The following is an 18,681-nucleotide window of genomic DNA, read 5'->3' on the forward strand; positions in this document are numbered from 1 at the left end:
GTGTTTGAAACCAATGTAGGTGTTTCTAAGTATGGACACTAAAACCAAAACCAAAACCAAAACCAAAACCAAAGCCCCCTACCATGATGGCCATCTTCCGTGGTAAGCAATTCAAAAATGACAATTTCCAATCTTAACAATAAAAGGAAAACAATAATGTTCAGGAGAAAAAACAATCCTTTCAATTGGCTCAACTCTACCTTATTCCAAAAATACAGTACTATGGGCTAGAAGCTGGTGGAAACTTCATCACAACCAAGTTTTGGGAAGCCGCATTTGAGGACACGCCCATCCATCCCTCATCTTCCCCAAACCATGACCTTGTTAGAGACCCCACTAGTATGGATTGTTCCCTTGGGCTCAGGATGCAACCCATTTCAAAAGAGCTTGAATCAAGGCCAGGTCTGAGTTTTGATTCCTACATCTGACCTTTAGCATCACGAACTTGAAGAAGTCCCTTCCCATCGCTGAGTGGCACATTCCATGTCTGTAAAAGGGGAAGGAAGACAACGATGATGGTGACCCATCACACCCCACAGGGTTTTGTAGAGACCAAACGAGGTAACAGACATGAGAGGACTTTCAGAACAGTAAAAGAGTGGGGGCCACTTAACTGTGAGACAGTCTCTCAAGGCCTAGCAGGGGTGGCTTGGCTTATCCAAGAGAAAGTAAGGCCCTGGACAGGAAGACCTGCTCACCTTCTGTGGACACAGTGACAGATTCCTGAGCTTGACGGTTCTCAGGGAAATCATCAGGAGGCTCTGGAGGCCCCAGAAGGATGCGCTTCTCTGAGTCCCTGCATTTACATCCTGGCTCTCTCCAGCTGGCTGACCACGGCAGCAAACACCTCACCGCTTTCCATGTTGCCACCATTTCAACCAAAAGACGATTCATAGCTAACAAATTTCATACGGAGCCAATGAGCCAAATCACCTGCTAACCATAGCAACATGGATTTCATTGATGCATTAATCATCAACATGAGACTTCCCGCTTAACCTTCAAAACAAGCTAAAAGAATGCATGGGTTCACGTCACGGCCAAGGTGAAGAGAGAGATGATGGTGGGATTATAATTTACAATCCTGGATTCTCCATTTGGTCCAGAGGCATTGAGGTCACTTGGCCAAATGAAGGAGACCTCTGTGTTCAATTCCAGGAAAAGGGAAATGACATTCAAAGTCCTAAGTGCAGTCTCTCCAGACGCAATACGTTTCTTCATCTCTAAGTGCCACTCTTTGACCGTTTTACCTACACTTCAGTCATTTAAAAACTTCCAGGCCAGAGAATATTTATATGCAAATGTTTTCCAGCTTCACCATTTGGTTGGCAAACAGCAGATGACCTTACACACCCACGGCTATGTGACAGTATTTTAAATTGTTCTTTCTTCTAATCACTTACAGGGAAAAAAAATACACACACAGATTGAGCAGGCAACCTATTTAGTTTAAGAAACTTTCATTGAGCGCCTACTGTGTCCGGTGCCCTGGACGAGGCAGGGCTACTACTGGGCTGTACGGGATAGGGAAGTCACAATGATCTCCCAACCAAGATCGTCTCCTGTCACTCCAAGAGTCAGCTCCGGAGCCCAGGAGGGACAGAAGGGCGTCAGCATCCACTGTTTGGATTCCAGTCTGCTGTTCTGCGGTGGGACGATTTCCCAAGTGGGCTTGCGGTTTCCACCAAGGATGGAATGAATCCTGTGGATTCTTATAATTTCTACCACTAAGTGAAAACTTTTAAAATCTACTCTGTAAATGTCATTAAAGAGCATGTTCACGAACGTCCCTTTTCCGCACACACTAAGGAGGCTGTTAGGATGGAAGGCAGATAGTGGGTCTATTTCAAAAACCAAGCACCAGATAGCAGCTCCGTAAGAGCAGAGGTGACCCTGTCACCCTCCCCCTGACCCACTGATCCCCGAGGAAGAAGGTAATAACATCTCTGGACGCTCCCTCCCTGCCGCTGGGTCAGTAGCTCCTTGTGAAGGAAAGCACGTGCATCTTGGCTTCCGAGTCTGTTCTGCACAGCTCTGAAGGCTGGGGCCTCTCAGGCCTCCCTTTCCTACTCCTTGTGACCCTGGCTTCCCCTTAGGGTGACTTGGGAGCCTGCTTTCCCAATAAAAATGTGCAGAGGACGGTGAGGCACTGGTATGGTGCTGAGAGAGTGTCGTGGTTGGAGGTGAGGGTCCCCAAAAGCTCACGTGTGAGACAAAGCAAGAAGGTTCAGAGGAGGCATGACTGGGTTGAGAGAGTCTTAACTGAATCCATGGATCAACCCACTGGTATGGATGAACTGGGTGGTGACGGTAGAGAGGTAGGTGTGGTTGGAGAAGGTGGGCGCTGGGGGTGTCTTTGGGGTTTATGTTTTGTTCCTGGTCAGTGCAGCTCTCTCTGCCTCTTGTTGGCAGTGCCCTTCATTGTGTCCCTTCTGCCTTCCCCTGGGGCCAGAGCTACCTGGAGCAGGCTGGTCATGCACCCAACCTCCGAAACCTTCAGCCAGAATAAATTCTCTCTCCTCTCTTCTAGGTTGTTCTTGTCAGGTATTTTGGTCACAGTGACAGAAAAAACTAACCAAAACAGAGGTTGACAAGCAACTGGCAGACCAGGAAATAAAATGCAGAGACAGGGATCAGGGGAGATACAAGAGAAACCCTCAGTGAGAAAGCTGGTCCCTGGCGAAGGCCACTTTAGCCAGGGTGGCCGAGGCAGGGATGCCCAAACTCTGAAGCAAAATACAAAAATGAGCCCCCGGTGACTTTAGACTTTGCCTCTGATTTAGAAGTGGTGGTAAGAGACACTTGCTGAGGAAAACCAAGCGGAACAAAACAGCTTTCCCTTGGAAAAGCTGCAGACAGGTGGTGAGATCCTGGGAGGTAGTTGCTCTTTCATAAACTCACAAATATCTTTCCTCTTTTGAAAGTTGGTGATGCGTCCTTCCGAGCAGCCCGTGATGTTGACTTCGGTGCCTGTGAATCCAACACTGGCACTCAAGAAAGAGTCATTCAATATTTGTTTTGAGCCATTTTAAATTAGTGAATCCTACACATTTCTGGACACCAGAAGGAGGTTTATTGAAGGAGGTATTAGGTCATTCCTGATGGCACAGGCTTTCTGGGTCTGTGGGATGCTGAGGCACCTGCTTTATAAAGTTATAAAACTATTTGATGAAAACATAGGAGTTCATTTTTGTGTCTCTGGATGAGACAGGGGTTTCTTCGTATGGTTGTAAGAGCATATGCAAAAAAAGAAAAAAAACAGATGCACTGGATTTCATCAAAATTGGAACATTTGGGTTTCAAAGGACATCAACCAGAAAGCGAAAGGAGGGCAGGAGAGGTAGCTCAGTGGGAGAGTGGTGGCTTTACACATGTGAGGCCCTGGGTTCAATCCCCAGCACCGCACATGCACATACCACACAAAGTAAAGAAAGCTAAAAGGCCACCCATAATATAGGAACCAATATCATAGTCACATATCTGACAAGGGAATTATGTCAGGAAAAAAAAAATTCCAACACAAAAATGAAAAGCCGTACACCCATAATCCCAGCAGCCTGGGAGGCTGAGGTAGGAGGATCACTAGTTCAAAGTCAGCCTCAGCAACTCAGTGAGAACCTATCTCAAAATACAAAAATATAAAAAAGGGCTGGGGATGTGGCTCAGTGCTTAAGTGCCCCTGAGTTCAACACACCATACCCTCTACCAAAAAAAAAAAGGGCAAAAGATTTGAATAGACATGTTTTCAGAGAAGATGTACCAACAGTCTATAAGCTCTTAGGCCATCAGGGAAGTGCACATCAAAACCACAATGAGACCCCACCCACAACCAATAGGGGCGCTAAAATAAAGAAGGCCGAGAGTAACAGGGTTAGTGAGGATGCGGAGAAGCCGGAATCCTCACACAATGTTGGTGTGATCCTAACATGGCGCAGCCAATTTGGAAGTCATTTTGGAAATTGCTGGAAATGTGAAACTTTCAGTAACCATTCCATCCAGTGACCCCACTTCTAGAAATAGACTCAAGAGAAATGAAAACATACGTCCACCAAAAAAACTATAGATGAACATTCATAGCAGCATTATTTACCATAGCCCCAAAGTGGAAACAGCTCAGCTGTCCATCAACTAATGGATGGATAATGTAATGGTTACTGTGAATGGTCAACTTGGTTGCATTAAGAGATACAGATGATTAAGAAGCCTCTGGGTGTGTCCATGAGGGCGTGTCTAGGAATGATTGGCATGGGATGGCGAACTGGAGTGGAGCCCCTCCCTCAGTGTGGGCAGCACCACCCAATAGGATGGAATAAAAGCTGGAAGAACAAGGAAGCAGATGCAGATGCAGCTCGGCTCTTCTTGAACAGGATCTTGATCGCTGCTTCCGCCCTCTGAGGTTCTCAGACTCTGACACTCTCCCAAAGTGGACTCTGCCAGTGACTCTCCAGGGAGTTTCCAGAAGCCTTGGTCTGGGACTAAGTAGCACTGCTGATCCCTCTTGTTCTGGGGCTTCTGCCTCTTGGGCTGCACAGCTGCTGGTTCTTCCAGCTCTCCAGCTGCAGATGGCCACTGTGGACCATCCAGCTTCTGGTCATGGAAGCCCATCTAATAAATAATCACACTTCCTATGGATCCTGCTCCTCTAGAGAACCCTGACTGATACAGATAAATAACGTGAGGTCCACAGCCACTCAGTAACAGTATTTTGGGCCACAGCAGGAAACAAACCCTGATCCTGGCTACGACAAGGATGAGCAATGATAACTTCATGCTAACTTAAGAAACAAGTCAGAAAGATGGTTCTACTTATACAGTATATCCCAGACCAGTAAATCCATCAAGGCCGACATTACAGATGAGTGTTCTTAGCAGCTAAGAGGAAGGGAAGTTCATGGGCATGGGTACTTCATAGGTGACGAAGATGTTCTGAAATTCAGCTGTGGTGGTGGTTCTGTGACTCAGTGAACTAAAAATCAATGAATTTTATGCCCCAAATTAGCGAATTACATAGCATGAGATACACTTTAATACAGCTATTACGTATAAAGAAAAGCATGGCATTGAAAACCAGAGGCAACACTTCTTTAATGATTTTTCAGGGAAAAAGAAATGCTCCATTGAATGTATATTGTCATTGGGTGCCACTTCCCGATTCTTTTAAAAATATTTGTTTAGTTGTAGATGGACATGATGCTTTTATTTTATCTTTTGGGTCCCAGGGATTGAACTCAGGGGCACTTAACCACTGAGCCACGTCCCCAGCCCTATTTTGTATTTTATTTGGAGACAGGGTCTCACTGAGTCGCTTTTGCTGAGGCTGACTTTGAACTCATGATCCTCCTGCCTCAGCCTCCCCAGCTGTTGGGATGACAGGCGAGCACCACTGTGCCTGGCAATACCCTTGTTTTATTTATGTCTTTTTATGTGGTGCTGAGGATCAAACCCAGTGCCTCGCACATGCTAGGCAAGTGCCCTGCCACTGAGCCACAACCCCAGCCCCTGTTCTGATTTCTGCACTGTGAAAGAAGTTATTTCTTAGTTCAAGGAAATAAAATATTTAGGAGGAAATGTGGTGGAATAGGCTGCGAAAGGCCAAAGCATTTCTGTTGCTCTTCTATTATTCCAATAGTTCATTCATTTATTCATTTGTCTTTATTTACTCCCCAAATATTGACTGAACCCTATTCACCAATTCCTGTCCTTCTGGTAAAAGCATCTGCAAAAAGTGGTCGCTGGATTGAAGACTATCCGTGTGTTGACTCCCCACTTCACCAGACACAGTACTCGCAGGGCTATTTAGAGAAGGGTCTTTATGGCATAATTAATTCAGATTTTCTGAGGTTGTTAACGGACTTCTCCCTGCACAAGACTGTGTTCAGTTTCTGGGGGGAGAGTAGGTGTTTTGAAAAAGAAAAAAAAATGAATGAATCTGAAATGCTAATAGTATGTAACCATTCAAGTGTTTGGGAGCAAATTAATACTCTGATCATAATTAGTGTCTATCCTAAATACATATTTCAGGAAAAAAATGGCTGATCTGTAGGGCCCAGTGAGGGTTCAGTGGCTGGGACAGGATTTAATCTCTGGTGCAAATATCTGACAGAATAATTTGGCTCTTGGAAAACACATGCACATCTCTTTCTGATGCCTTTGAATCTGAGATTTAGCCTCTGAACCCCAAAGCAAGCTCTGTTCTCCAAGGGGATGGCATATTGTAGCTGGGACGTCAAGAGGAGCTGGCAAGCCACATGAAATTCACATCAGCTGGAGGGAAACGGCTCGTGCGTGGGAACATCTCCTCCGTGGAAGGCGCTGAGTGCGAAGGGGAGGGAAGCCAACCCTTGCCAGCACAGGGGCGAGACATGTCATAACGTGAGTGACCACGACGGCTGAGAGACCCCAGGGGCACTGTTACCCCCGCAGGTAGGTCAGACACTTAGATGCAGTAATAGCCCATTTCTAGGGCTTTGGGTTCCAGATAAAGCGGTTGCATTCAAGGAAAGTGACCTAGAAAAGGGAAGAAGTCCAGGGAGCCAGACCATGAAGTCACTGCCCCGTGGAGAGATGTCTATTTTAGAGGCCCGCAGAGGGCTGAGCCCCTGAGAGGCCGAACCCAGCCAGGGAGAGAGAACGGTCGCTCTTCGAATCCCTGCAGCCGCTCTTTTCATCATTTGGTCAAATCATCCTACAGAAAGTTCAAAACCCTCTTATCCTGTCCGGGGAGAAAGGCATCCTGGGACAGAAAATGTGTGCAGATAATTCCGCTTTCACAGTGGCGATGAAGATGCAGAAGCTTCTCACTTCCGTCCTGTTCCCCAGTTATTTTTTTTCTTTTTCTTGATCAAAGGGACCAGAAAGAAAGAGCACACAGGGTGGTCTTTTCCTTTTCGGGGGCCACACCGAACACATCATCACAAATCTGGGGGCTTGACATAGAGATTTGTTCTCTCAGGGTTCTGGAGGCCGGGAGTAGGACATCAAGATCTTTATAGATGTGCTCACCCCAGAGACCCTAGCAGGGATGCCTGGCTTCTGGAGGCTTCTGGAGGCTGCCAGCCATCACTGGCTTCCCTGGCTGCGCTACCTCATCTCTGTGGTTGGATCGTCAACCCCTCTTTGTGCATCTTAAGCTCTTAATATGACATTTGCCCCTGGATTCGGGAGCCACCTGGGTCTTCCTGGAAGCTCTCATCTCCAGATCCTAGATTACATCTGGAAGACCTTTTTCCACCATGAGGTCACATTCGCAATCTCCAGATAGATCTACCTCCGGGTGGTCACTGTCTCAGTCTGTCCTGGATGTTATCACCCCACACCCTAGACTGGGCGGCTGGCAAACCACAGAAAGGTATTTCTCACAGTTTTTGGTGACTGGGAGGCTCAAAATCATGGTGTCCACAGGTTTAGTGTCTGGTGAGGGTCTGCTTCCTGGTTTGTAGACCACCATCTTTTCACAAGGCAGAAGAGGCTCAGGAATCTCTCTCTCTTTCTTTCTTTCCAATTGAGGAAGAAATATATTCTATTTTTTTTCTTTTTACAGACTGCATTTCGATTCATTGTACACAAATGGGGTACGTCATTTCATTTCTATGGTTGTACACGATGTAGATTCACACCATTCGTGTAATCATACGTGTACATAGGGTAATGATGTCTGTCTCATTCCACCATTTTTCATACCCCCTCCCTCTCATTTCCCTCTGCATAATCTAACGTTCCTCCATTCTTTTCTCACCCTGAAAGTTTTCCCTGATAAGTGGATGAGGAATCTCTTTTATTAGGGAATGAATCACATTTTTAAGGGCTCTGCCACTGTTAAGTAATCATCCCCAAAAGTCCCATCTCCTGATATTACCATATTGGGAGTTAGCATTTCAACATTATTGGAGGGACAATAACCTTTAAGTCTGTGGTAGTTACCATGTATCACACTGCGGATGGCCAACTCTATTCTGGCTTAACCATAAGTAAACACAGGCATGTTCTGTAGGATGGTACCCTCCTAAATGGAAGCTCTTGAAGAATGCATATTGATACAATGAGGTCGACAGTTTCTCACCCACTCAGAAAATGTTCCCTTTTTACCCCTGGAGGGTAACCTAATTGTGGACCATATCATAGTGTCCAAAAATTACCTTTGAAAAAAATCAAAATTATGGAATATTTGTTGACTGAATTATTACAAACCTTTGTTATCAGTTTATTGTTTGTTTGTTTGTTTGTTGCTTTGTTTTTAGCACTAGGGATTAAAGTCAGGGGTGCTCCCCCTAGCCATTTTAAAATATTTTGTTTTCTTTAAATTTTGAGACAGGATCTTGCAAATTTACCCAGGCTGGCCTCAAACTTGCAATCCTCCTGCCTCAGTCTCCCAAGAAGCTGGGATTAAAAGCATGCATCTCTGTGCCCTGTGAATTATTAGCTCACAATGATCAACGAGAAATTATATTTTAGTAACTTGGTTATTTTTCATTATAATACAAAGCACTAATATTAACCTGTTTTTTGTTTGTTTGTTTGTTTTTCTAAAAAGATCCATCTGATCAAGGCTGTTTGGATCCCCTGTAGCTTAGTAGTCATTTTTTAATACATACTGTACTCTTAGAATGCATCTGAGCTTTTAAGTCTCTATAGTCTCTTGATTGTCTTAAGTCAAAAAATACTCTTTTTAATCATGTCGACCCCAAACCAGACTACTGGGTGACTAAGGACTACACCCCTAATGAACTAATAGCATCTGTGCAGTAACACTTCTTAAGATTTATATTATGAAATTATCAACAGATCGCCACAGCAACCACTAATGTCTAACGAGTTACTAAGAGTCTTATTTCAGAAACAGCAAGTTTTGAATTTTTCTCCCGAGTCAAATGAGAAAAATTTACTCTTTTATTGAACATCAAAGACTTGCATTGATAAATGTTTTCAATTTTGACATCCAAACGTTCCCCAAGTTGATGAAGTTTTAATTGATCTAAATATTCACCACTTATTTATCCAGACAGTCATCTCTCCACATTTTATTGCTCTGAAACAAAAGTTTGCCTGTTGAAGCAGCCTTCCTAATTAAAAAATCAGTCAAGCCAGCCATGAGTCTGTCCATCCGTCAGAGCCCCAGCTATTGTTCTCACTGGTGCACATTGTGCTCTTTGGCTCTGAAGGGTAAGTTAGTTACTCAATACTAAAAACAAAGCACATCTGAAATTTACAGTAAATAGAAGCAACAATTAGCGCTCTAAAACCAGGTTGCCAAAATCTCCCTATCAACACATGGAAAAGGCTTCTCCATGTAACCCTTTCACTCCATGTTCATAATTACCAGTGAGTCTTCATGCAAGAGAAGTCAGACGAGGCTCGCTGAACTCACCTTAAGGAATGAGCTGTTTTCCAATAAGACTAATCGGCGCCTGTGTATCCATATGATATTTCTAGCACTTAAAGAAAAAAGGTTGAACCGGGCATTGTGGTGCATGCCTGTTATCCCAGCGGCTCTGGAGGCTGAGGCAGGAGGATCGTGAGTTCAGAGCCAGCCTCAACAAAAGCGAGGTGCTAAGCAACTCAGTGAGACCCTCTCTCTAAATAAAATTCAAAATAGGATTGGGGCTGTGACTCAGTGGTCGAGTGACCCTGAGTTCAATCCCTGGTACCAAAAAAATTGGCTGACTCTTAGCTGATAAAGGTAAGTCCAGTAAACCTCAGAATGGCTTGGTGCATTGAGTTACATTATTTGGGTCAGAGGAAGGCCAAATGGAGTGACCTTTGCCCCTAAGGATTCCCTTCCATCATCTTCTCTTTGTTTCAGTTTTCCCTCTTCTATCCTCTTTCCAACAGCGCAAGCTCAAGAGGGAGATGTGGAGGTATGAAAGTCTATTAGTCTAGCTCCGTCTCCCACCTTAAGCCAGGTGTCCAAGCCCAGGTATCAGGCACTGGCTCCTCCCGGACAATACGACCTTGCGACCTTGCTCATGGCCGAGACAGCAGGCACCTGGCTGGATTTTTTAAAATGAGTTAGTTTAATCAGGGGCAATGTGGAGGTACTTATGTCAGAATTACAGCCAGCCATAATCTGGGGCAATAAATAACTTCAGTCTTCTGTTTTGCGGATCTGAACTGTTACATAACAGCTGAACTTCCAAGAAAAAGGCCCCAAACAATGTTTATGAAGCAGTCAGTTTGACGAGCTAAGATCTGAAATTATTAAATGATTCTCTTGGAAGCTCTTCATAATAATCTACATTTAAAGTGCATCTTTTTCACATGCGGGGGAGGAATGAAACGGGAATAAGAAACTTAAAATAATACATCATTTACTGCTCGGGGATACATGGTGTACCAACCCACAGTTATTTACCATCAAATATCAATATTCAGAAAGTTTTACAGCCCTCTTGGAATAAATTGGAAATCTGCATCTTAACTTTTAGAGCAGAGGCATTGTATTAATTATTCTCATTATGGATCCTGAAACCAATTATATTAAAATTAGAGTCACAAATATATGCATAATTAGAGTAGACAGCATGATGCCTTTAGATGTCACCCATCCATCAATAGCATGATGGTATGCAGAATACTTACAACTGAAAAATTAAAAATAAGAAAATGCAGTGGATGTACTATATCCAAGGTTACAAATGCACTGAAAAATTCAGGTTTGTTTCTACAAAGGAAACATTTTAATCAACCAACCCGATCTATGGTTGGGATATAAATTCCATTAGGAAGGGGTGGGTTTAATTGGGATAGAGCAAACTGTTTGCAGAAAAAAGCCACACAATAGGTATCTGCTCAGCAGGCAGGTGATCAGGGTCCCATGCTGGTCTCTCCTTCCACCCCTGTGTCCTTGGGGAATGTGATGTCATCCCATTGATTCTCCTGTTCTTCACCAACAAAACATGGTGTCTAGACTTCCCTGGGTTATACTTCCAAAATGATTAGTGTAATAAGTTGCAAACGACAATAAAAATTATAATAATAGCTCACATTTATTTTTCTATTTTTGTGGTACCAGGGATTGAACCCAGGGGTGCGTAACTACTGAGCCACAAACTCAACCCTTTTTTTTTTAAACAAACAAACAAACTTTGGTCTTTGGAGACAGGGTCTAAGTTGCTTTGTGCCTTGGCTACGTTGCTGAGGCTGGCTTTGAACTTGCCATCCTCCTGCCTCAGCCTCAAAGGTCTAACATTTATTAAGTCCTTACTGTGTACTAGACAAGGACTTAAGAGTTGTGTGAATATTAATTTATGTGATCCTTTCAGCAAAAGGAGTCCAGTCATTAACTCCCATGTTATTGGGGGGAATGAGGTTGGGCCAAGTGCTTGTCCAAGGTCACAGGGACACAGGGGGAGTGGACTTGAACTGTAAGTAATCTGCCTCGGGGTTTGTGCTATCACCAGCTAACCCTGAGCTCCTCAAAAGGGGTGCTTATTCTTCTTCTTTCCAAGAGACAGGACCCGAAGGAAAAGAGGGCAAAGGAAGAGAGGAAAGAAAACAGAGAAGCGGTTTTTGCACAACTTTCTTATGCTAGGAACTATTCTGGGACGTTGCATATGCTTTGCAGTGTGATCTGTAAAACTGATCCGGGAGGGCGGTGGGGCCGCCCCACAGAGCCCATGACAAGTCGCAGTGCTGCTGACACCTCAGAACACAGCAGATGAAGCCGAGCCAGCGGAGACGCTCCCTCCCACCTAAACTCAGGCCAGGATCTCGGCTTCTCAAGCCACCATGGAAAGGAGGGCCCCCAAAAGTATGAGCTCCTGGGCCACACGTGACGGAGGCGGGAGACGGGAGAGACCCCGGATCAGCAGCTTTCCTTATTCTGCAGCGAGGACCGTCAATCAGGCCGGGAGGGCCCGTTTTCTGGGTGTGGGGCTGGCCCCGGGTTACAGAAGGAGTCTGGGTTTTGGAGTTTCATGGGACACTGTGGACATGCGGTTTGGACAGCCAGGGACCTGGGCGTGTCCGTTAGAACTTTATCTGGGGAAGGCGGTTGTGTGAAGGTTGAGAGTCACTGTCACCAGGAAAGTCTCACACCTCCGCGGTCCCTGCTGTCCCCTTCCTCTGGACCCACGTCACCTGGAGCTTCACCGTCTGTCTGCGTGTCCCCTTGCAGGCCGCATCTGCAGCGGGGACGGGCGAGTCCAGGGCCCAGCGCTGCAGGGTCCGCCTCCCTCCTTCCAGGTGCGCCGGGCTGGGAGGGTGCACACTGGCTTCTGGTGGAGAGGCGGGAAGGCCCGGGAAGGGATGGAGTCTCCTTTTCCCTGGGGACACTGTTACTGGGAGAGGAGGCTCCGCAGGGAGAGGCTTCATGTTTGACCAGTCTCCCTCCCTCCTCCCGGCCACACCGTCCCTCTTGGGGAGCCGTCTGGTAGGAACATCCTTCTCCAAGACCCTTCAACGACTCCCAATTTAAAATAAAATAAAACACGAGAGAGTAATTTATATCTCTGGTGCCTGCAGAGGTGTGCTTTGGAGTTTTTAAAAAATAGCCACGTCCACACGTCGGAGGACAGGGTCTCTGCGGTGCTCCTGTGAAGCGCCCGGCCGGCCGGTGCAGATGGGGAACCGGGCTGCAGAATCACGCAGGGTGATCGGGCTCTAGGTCCCAGTGTGGGCAGATCCACCCCCGGGAATGTCCCTGTCCTTACACCGCGGAGAGGACGGAGTGAAATTCCCTCCACTCTCGGCCTTCTCTTCTGGGTCAGTTTTCTGTGGGAGAGTTAGAAGGACATTGAAAGGGCTTCTCCCCCTGGGTCGCAGAGAAGGTGGAGCGGGCGGAGCCGGGGAGGCGTGGGTCGCTGGAAAGGAGGGCTCGTCCTCGGCGCTGCCTGTGGGCTGGGCAAAGCACCAGCCTGACTTTGTGGGACAAGAACCGGCAGGGATGGTGGGTTGGGTACATTCTGCACAGGAATGAATTTTGTCATGGGTGAAGGCCTCCCTTGCCAACGAAGATGCCAACAGTCTTCCAAGGGCCTTCGCCCTGGAAAGGCTTGCACCCAACTGCCAAGCACTTCAAAGGACCCTCAGCAAGTCCCTGAGCTCAGTGGGGACTTTCCTTTTGCCTGTAGCTTCAACATGGAATTCTTAATGACTCGTTCCTTCAACAACGTTTATTGTGCATTTACTAAGTGCCCGGCACTGGACAAATTAATCAAATTCTGGGGCCCTCTTAGGTAAGCTGGAAGGACTGAACGGCAGACGGGTAAGTGGCAGGCCAAGTGGGCACCCGGGACGTGAAGGCTGGTGGCCTGACTCTGCAGGGGACGGAATAACAAAACATGCCCCCAGTTCCATTAGAACCATGTATGCTCCTGAAAATGCCCAGATCTCATCGAGAGGGACCTAGATTAGGCTGTGCCCTTTCATCAGGGAAGTGTTTCTGCTCTGAAGATGATACATGCATAGAAGTGGGGAGCAGCTTCTTAGAGGCCTCCTCTCCAGTGAACTAGAAATTCTGCTTATGTCAATCAATTCAATTTAAAAATGCTACATGCTGAGACAGAACCCCATCCCTCCAACAAAAGCAGAATAAAAACACTTTTAAATAATCCCTAAAAAAGGAACAAGGACGTCTACCTTTTAAGACTGATCTGGGAATACAAAGTATATAATGAGATTTGAACACTGTAACATTATATAGAGGTGAAGGGATTTTTTTTTTTTTTTTTTGGTAGGAATTAAGGTGGATCTAGAACAGAACAGAGCCAGGCTGCATGGCAGGAAGAGCTGAGGCTAGATCTTCCTGGCTCTGTGACCTATTAATTGTATAATAATAAAGAATAATTCAGTTACTCCAACCTTTAACCTCACTTTTTTTTTTTTTTTTTTTGCGGTGCTGGGGATTTGAACCCAGGGCCTTGTGCTTGCAAGGCAAGCACTCAACCAGCTGAGCAATCTCCCCAGCCCTAACTTCACTTTTAAAAAGACACAGGCCAGGAAACCTTTCGGGTCTCTGGAAGCCATGAAACCACATGATTATAAAGAATGTTCTCACTTGCATAGTATACAGTTCTGAAAGTGAGGTTAGAGTCAACATTTTAGCTGGGCGTAATGGCTTGGGAGGCTGAGGCAGGAGGATCACAGTTTTGAAGCTAGCCTCGGCAACTTAGTGAGGCTGAAAGCAACCTAGTGAGAACCTGTCTCAAAGTAAAAAATAAAATAAAAAGGACTGAGGATGTGGCTTAATGGTTAAATGCCCTTGAGGTTCAATCTCGGGTACACACACAGAAAAATACACATTATTTTATTTTTTTGTCTCAATGATAATGAAAATGGGAAGAAGAACATTAGTAGCCTTCAAGAGATGTCACTGTTTTGCTTCACTCATTTATTCTCTGAAGAAAAGCATAATCAATTGACTGCTGAACAACAATAAATGACTAGAATTTAAAGGGTTTATAAAAGTATGTCATGCCCAAATTAACCTTTGGGTTTTTTCTGTTGTTACTGAATGGACAATTAATAATGGAATTCCTTAGTTCATACACATCATCTGCTACAGATTCCGGAGACACGAGGAGGGACCAGAGAGTCTCCAATATTTTAGAACTTCTATTCTATCAGAGAGGTCAAATAATAAAGGAGAAAAAAATACACAAAATCGCTCCAGGTGTATTAAATCTTGGTAAATGAAACAGAGGGTGTTGTTTTGTAGATGTACAGGGATGGAGAATGGTGGGCAGAGGAAAGGAAGAGAAGTAATAGGAACGTCTGGTTGTGCTAGATGGGAGGATAGGTAGACCTAAGTTGGGAACAGAGGATGCTCAGAGGTCAGCCATGGCAAAGGTCAGCAGGGGGACTGAAAGGGTCAAGGTTGTCATGTAGAAAACTGTCTATCATGTTTATTAACTAAAATGAGAACCACACTCATACATAGTTCTTGGGGCTGCAAATTAGTGCAACCACTCTGGAGAGCAGTTCAGAGGTTCCTCAAAATCCTATGAATAGAGCCACCATATGACACAGCTATCTCATCCTTTGGTATATATCCAAAAGATTTTAGATCAGCATACCATGGTAACATCATATAATGCAGCCACATCAATGTTTATAGCAGCACAATTCACAACGGCCAAGCTATGAAACCAGCCTAGGTGCCCTTCAACAGATGAATGGATAACAAAAAGGTGGTATACACTCACACAATGGAATATTACTCAGCCATAAAGAAGAATGACTTTATGGCATCTGCCAGCAAATGGATGGATCTGGAGACTATGATCCTAAGTGAAATAAGCCAGTCGCAAAAAAATCAAAGTCTGAATGTTTTCTCTGACATGTGAAAGCTGATCCAAAATAAGAGGTGTAGGGGGGAGGGTGGGCAGAATTTTTAAAAAAAGAAAGAATAAGAGAGAGAGAGAAAGGAAATAAAAAGGGAAAAATAGAGGAAAGATCAGTGGAGTAGAAGAGATAGAGGAGGAGGAAGGAGGGAAGAAGAGTAGAATGAATTTGACCGAACTTTTGCATTTACATACATAATCATGGAACAGTGAATCCCAATATCAAGAATATTCACAAGTCATTAATTTAAAAAATGTAAATAAATTACAGAAAGATCAGCAGAGTAGAGAGAGGGGAGAAGGGGGAAAAAGAAAGGGGGAGGGGAAGTCCTGGGGACTGAATGAGAGATTATATTCCATGCTTCTGTGATTATGTGAAATGTATCCTAATCTCACATAAAACTAACAATATATATAACAATGTAACAAAGGGTCACTGCACAGAAGGTAAATTTGATAGGAGTAAATACAATTCTCTGATTTTACGTTAAGAAAATAACATGTTGGCTAGCTCTGGATTAATAGAAACTGGAGAAACAGCGACCGTCAGATTTTACAATGACTGCATGTTCAAAATACGGTTATAAGAGGAGACCAAGGCTTTTACGAAAATGAACATTCTTGTCAGCTGCCTTAGTTGAAAATGAAGTTCTTGTCATGGGATATGTCATTTCTCAGCCTCCTCTGCAAAGGTCAAGGGACCCGCATGCTTATTTCTTTGAGGCCACAATTCAGTAGACAAGTGAGCATAATTGAGCGAGTTGTGAAGATGGTATAAAGCAGGAAAACAGAATAATCTAATTCAAATTTTTTAAAGAGGATGCAGACTGTTCTATGATAACTTTTTTGTTGTTGTTGTTGTTTTGTTTTTTTTTTAAGAAGGGTTTGAAAATGTAGCAAGAACAGGCGAAAGTGGATGTTACAGAAAATAGTACAGAGAATTCTGGCATAAGATAGATTTTCATATATTTGAAGCTTAACTTGTATCATACAGTAAGAATTAGAAGTGATAGAAATTTAGACAGAGCTTTTGGGGGATACCTCATATCCAAACCATAACCAAGAATTAGAAGGAAAAATTTTTTTTTTTTTTTTTTTTTTTTTTTTTGCTGAATTTCAACAAAGCAATCTACTCTGCATAAGGATGCTTTAGGATGATCAGGTGAACTCTCCCTTATCAGGAGTTTTCAAAACCAATGATTATCAGCCAAGGCTTTGGGCTAGAATGGATGTACCACTGAATGTTCTAGTCAGCCTTTTCACCACTGTGACCAAAAGACCTGACAAGAACAATTTTAGAGGAGGAAAAGTTTCTTTGGGGCTCAGGGTTTCAGAGGTCTCAGTCCATAGACGGCCAGTTCCATTGCCCAAGATCAGGCATCATGGCGGAAAAGATGGAGGAGGAAAGCAGCTCAGGACATGCCAGTCAGGAAGCAGAGAGAGCTCTGCTCACCAGGGACAAAATAGAAACCACAAAGGCCTGTACCCAGTGACCTATGTCCTCTGTCCACACCCTACCAGCCTAGAGTTACCACCCAGTTAATCCATTCTAGTAAGTTAATGCACTGATAAGGTTAAGACTCTCACAACCCAATCATGTCTCCTCTAAGCCTTCTTGCACTGTCCCACACATGAGTTTTTGGGGGACACCTCACCTCCAAACTACAACACTTACGATGTCAGAGAACCAAGGTGATTGCAGACACAGGTCTTTAGACCAAGTCCTCACATAAGAACATTTCCTTGGGCTACATTATTCTATTTAAATGACTGTTCTTGAATATGAGATTCTGTTTTTTCTGCTGGTTTTTGATAACAGAGATGCCTGAACATTAGAACAGAGCCATCTTGCGGGCTGGTCCCTTAGTTTTTAAATGTATGTTAGAAAAAATGGGAGGTTGCTGTCTCTAGTTTTTCGTTGTTCTTATGTGTTGAAAATTGTCCATATTATGAAATCTAAAAACCAAAGAATTTTAAGATTCCTTGCATCCTGAGATCTCCCCTCCACTGAGTATCCCTGATTCTAAAAGGAATCTAGCAAGATTCATTTGTCATCATCAAAAACTTAAGTACAGACTTTAGACTTGTATTAAGCCCAGAGGAAAAAGCACTTGGATTCTATAGCACTTAATCAGACATATATATTAACCCCCCATTATTCTGGGTACCTAAGAGTATTTAGCAGATCTTCCCAGGAGACGTTCACAAACAAAATAATCCTGAATCCCACATATACATAATTCTTAGAAAATTCATTTCTCAACTAATAAGAATGCTACCAAACAGCAATAATAGATTAAGCACTGAATATTAGGTATATTTGATCTTGAGGTCCCAGAGAGGATTTTGTTAATGAGAATATTCGACTGCGTTCGTGTCAACAGACTTAGTAATTATGAAACCTTTGACATGAAGTCGCTGCTGTATGAGTTGGGATTTCACACCAGGAAATACATAATCATATGCAAATACAGAATACCCTGAAAAACGCAGCAGAACATCAGTTCTTGAAGACTTCCATGCACAAATGTGGACTTTCAGTTTTTGCCTGGGATTTTATTTTCAACCTGTCATTTCTAAATTAGACTTTCTCTCACATATTCATGGAGTTTGGTTAAAAAGTAGTCTTAAGAGATGGTAATTTTAAAGAATTCTCTGCTACTGGGGATTGAACCCAGGGGTGCTAGACTCTGAGCTACTCCCCAGCTCTTTTTAATTTTAATTTTGAGACAGATTCTCAGTAAGTGACTGAGGCTGGTCTCGATCTTGGATCTCTCTGCCTCAGCCTCCCGAGTTGCTAGGATTACAAGGGTACACCACTGTTTTTTTTTTAAGGTTCCAAATCAGTAATATAAAAGGTAAGAAGTAATAAGACTACTCTTTCTTATTATTGTAACTCTTTTTCATTTTATTTCTACTCTATGAAATAAAATGTTATAGAATTATAGGATTAACTGATGTCTGAGGTTTTGCTTCCAACTGTGTGTTTTATGGGTAAAGTATTTCTCTCATCTACTACTACACTGGCGGTTCATAATGAGCCAAACATCATTACCCTTGGTACATATATAATTACATGAATGTTGTGAATCCACATCATGTACAACCATAGAAATGAAAAGCTATACCCCATTTGTATACAATGAATCAAAAATGCAGTGTATAAAAATAAATTATTTAAAAAATTGAAAAAATATGTATGTGTGTAACTTGTGTACATATGTTTATATATGTGCAAATTTTGTGTGCATGAATTTATGCTTATACCAATTTGTGGATAACCAAATCAGCCAGGCGCTATGGTGCACACCTATAATCCCAGGGGCTCAGGAGGCTGAGGCAGGAGGATCGTTAGTTCAAAGCCAGTCTCAGCAACAGAAGGCACTAAGCACCTCAGTGAGAC

General features: G+C 43.8%; 1 protein-coding gene across 3 annotated transcripts in view; it reads right to left on the minus strand.

Moving 5' to 3' along the window:
- The window catches only part of Cntn4 (contactin 4), a 968,730-nt gene that overhangs the window by 302,848 nt on the left and 647,201 nt on the right, over positions 1-18,681 (minus strand). The window lies entirely within an intron of this gene.

This window comes from Sciurus carolinensis, chromosome 19 (genome assembly GCF_902686445.1).
Source record: "Sciurus carolinensis chromosome 19, mSciCar1.2, whole genome shotgun sequence".
Taxonomy (NCBI): domain Eukaryota; kingdom Metazoa; phylum Chordata; class Mammalia; order Rodentia; family Sciuridae; genus Sciurus; species Sciurus carolinensis.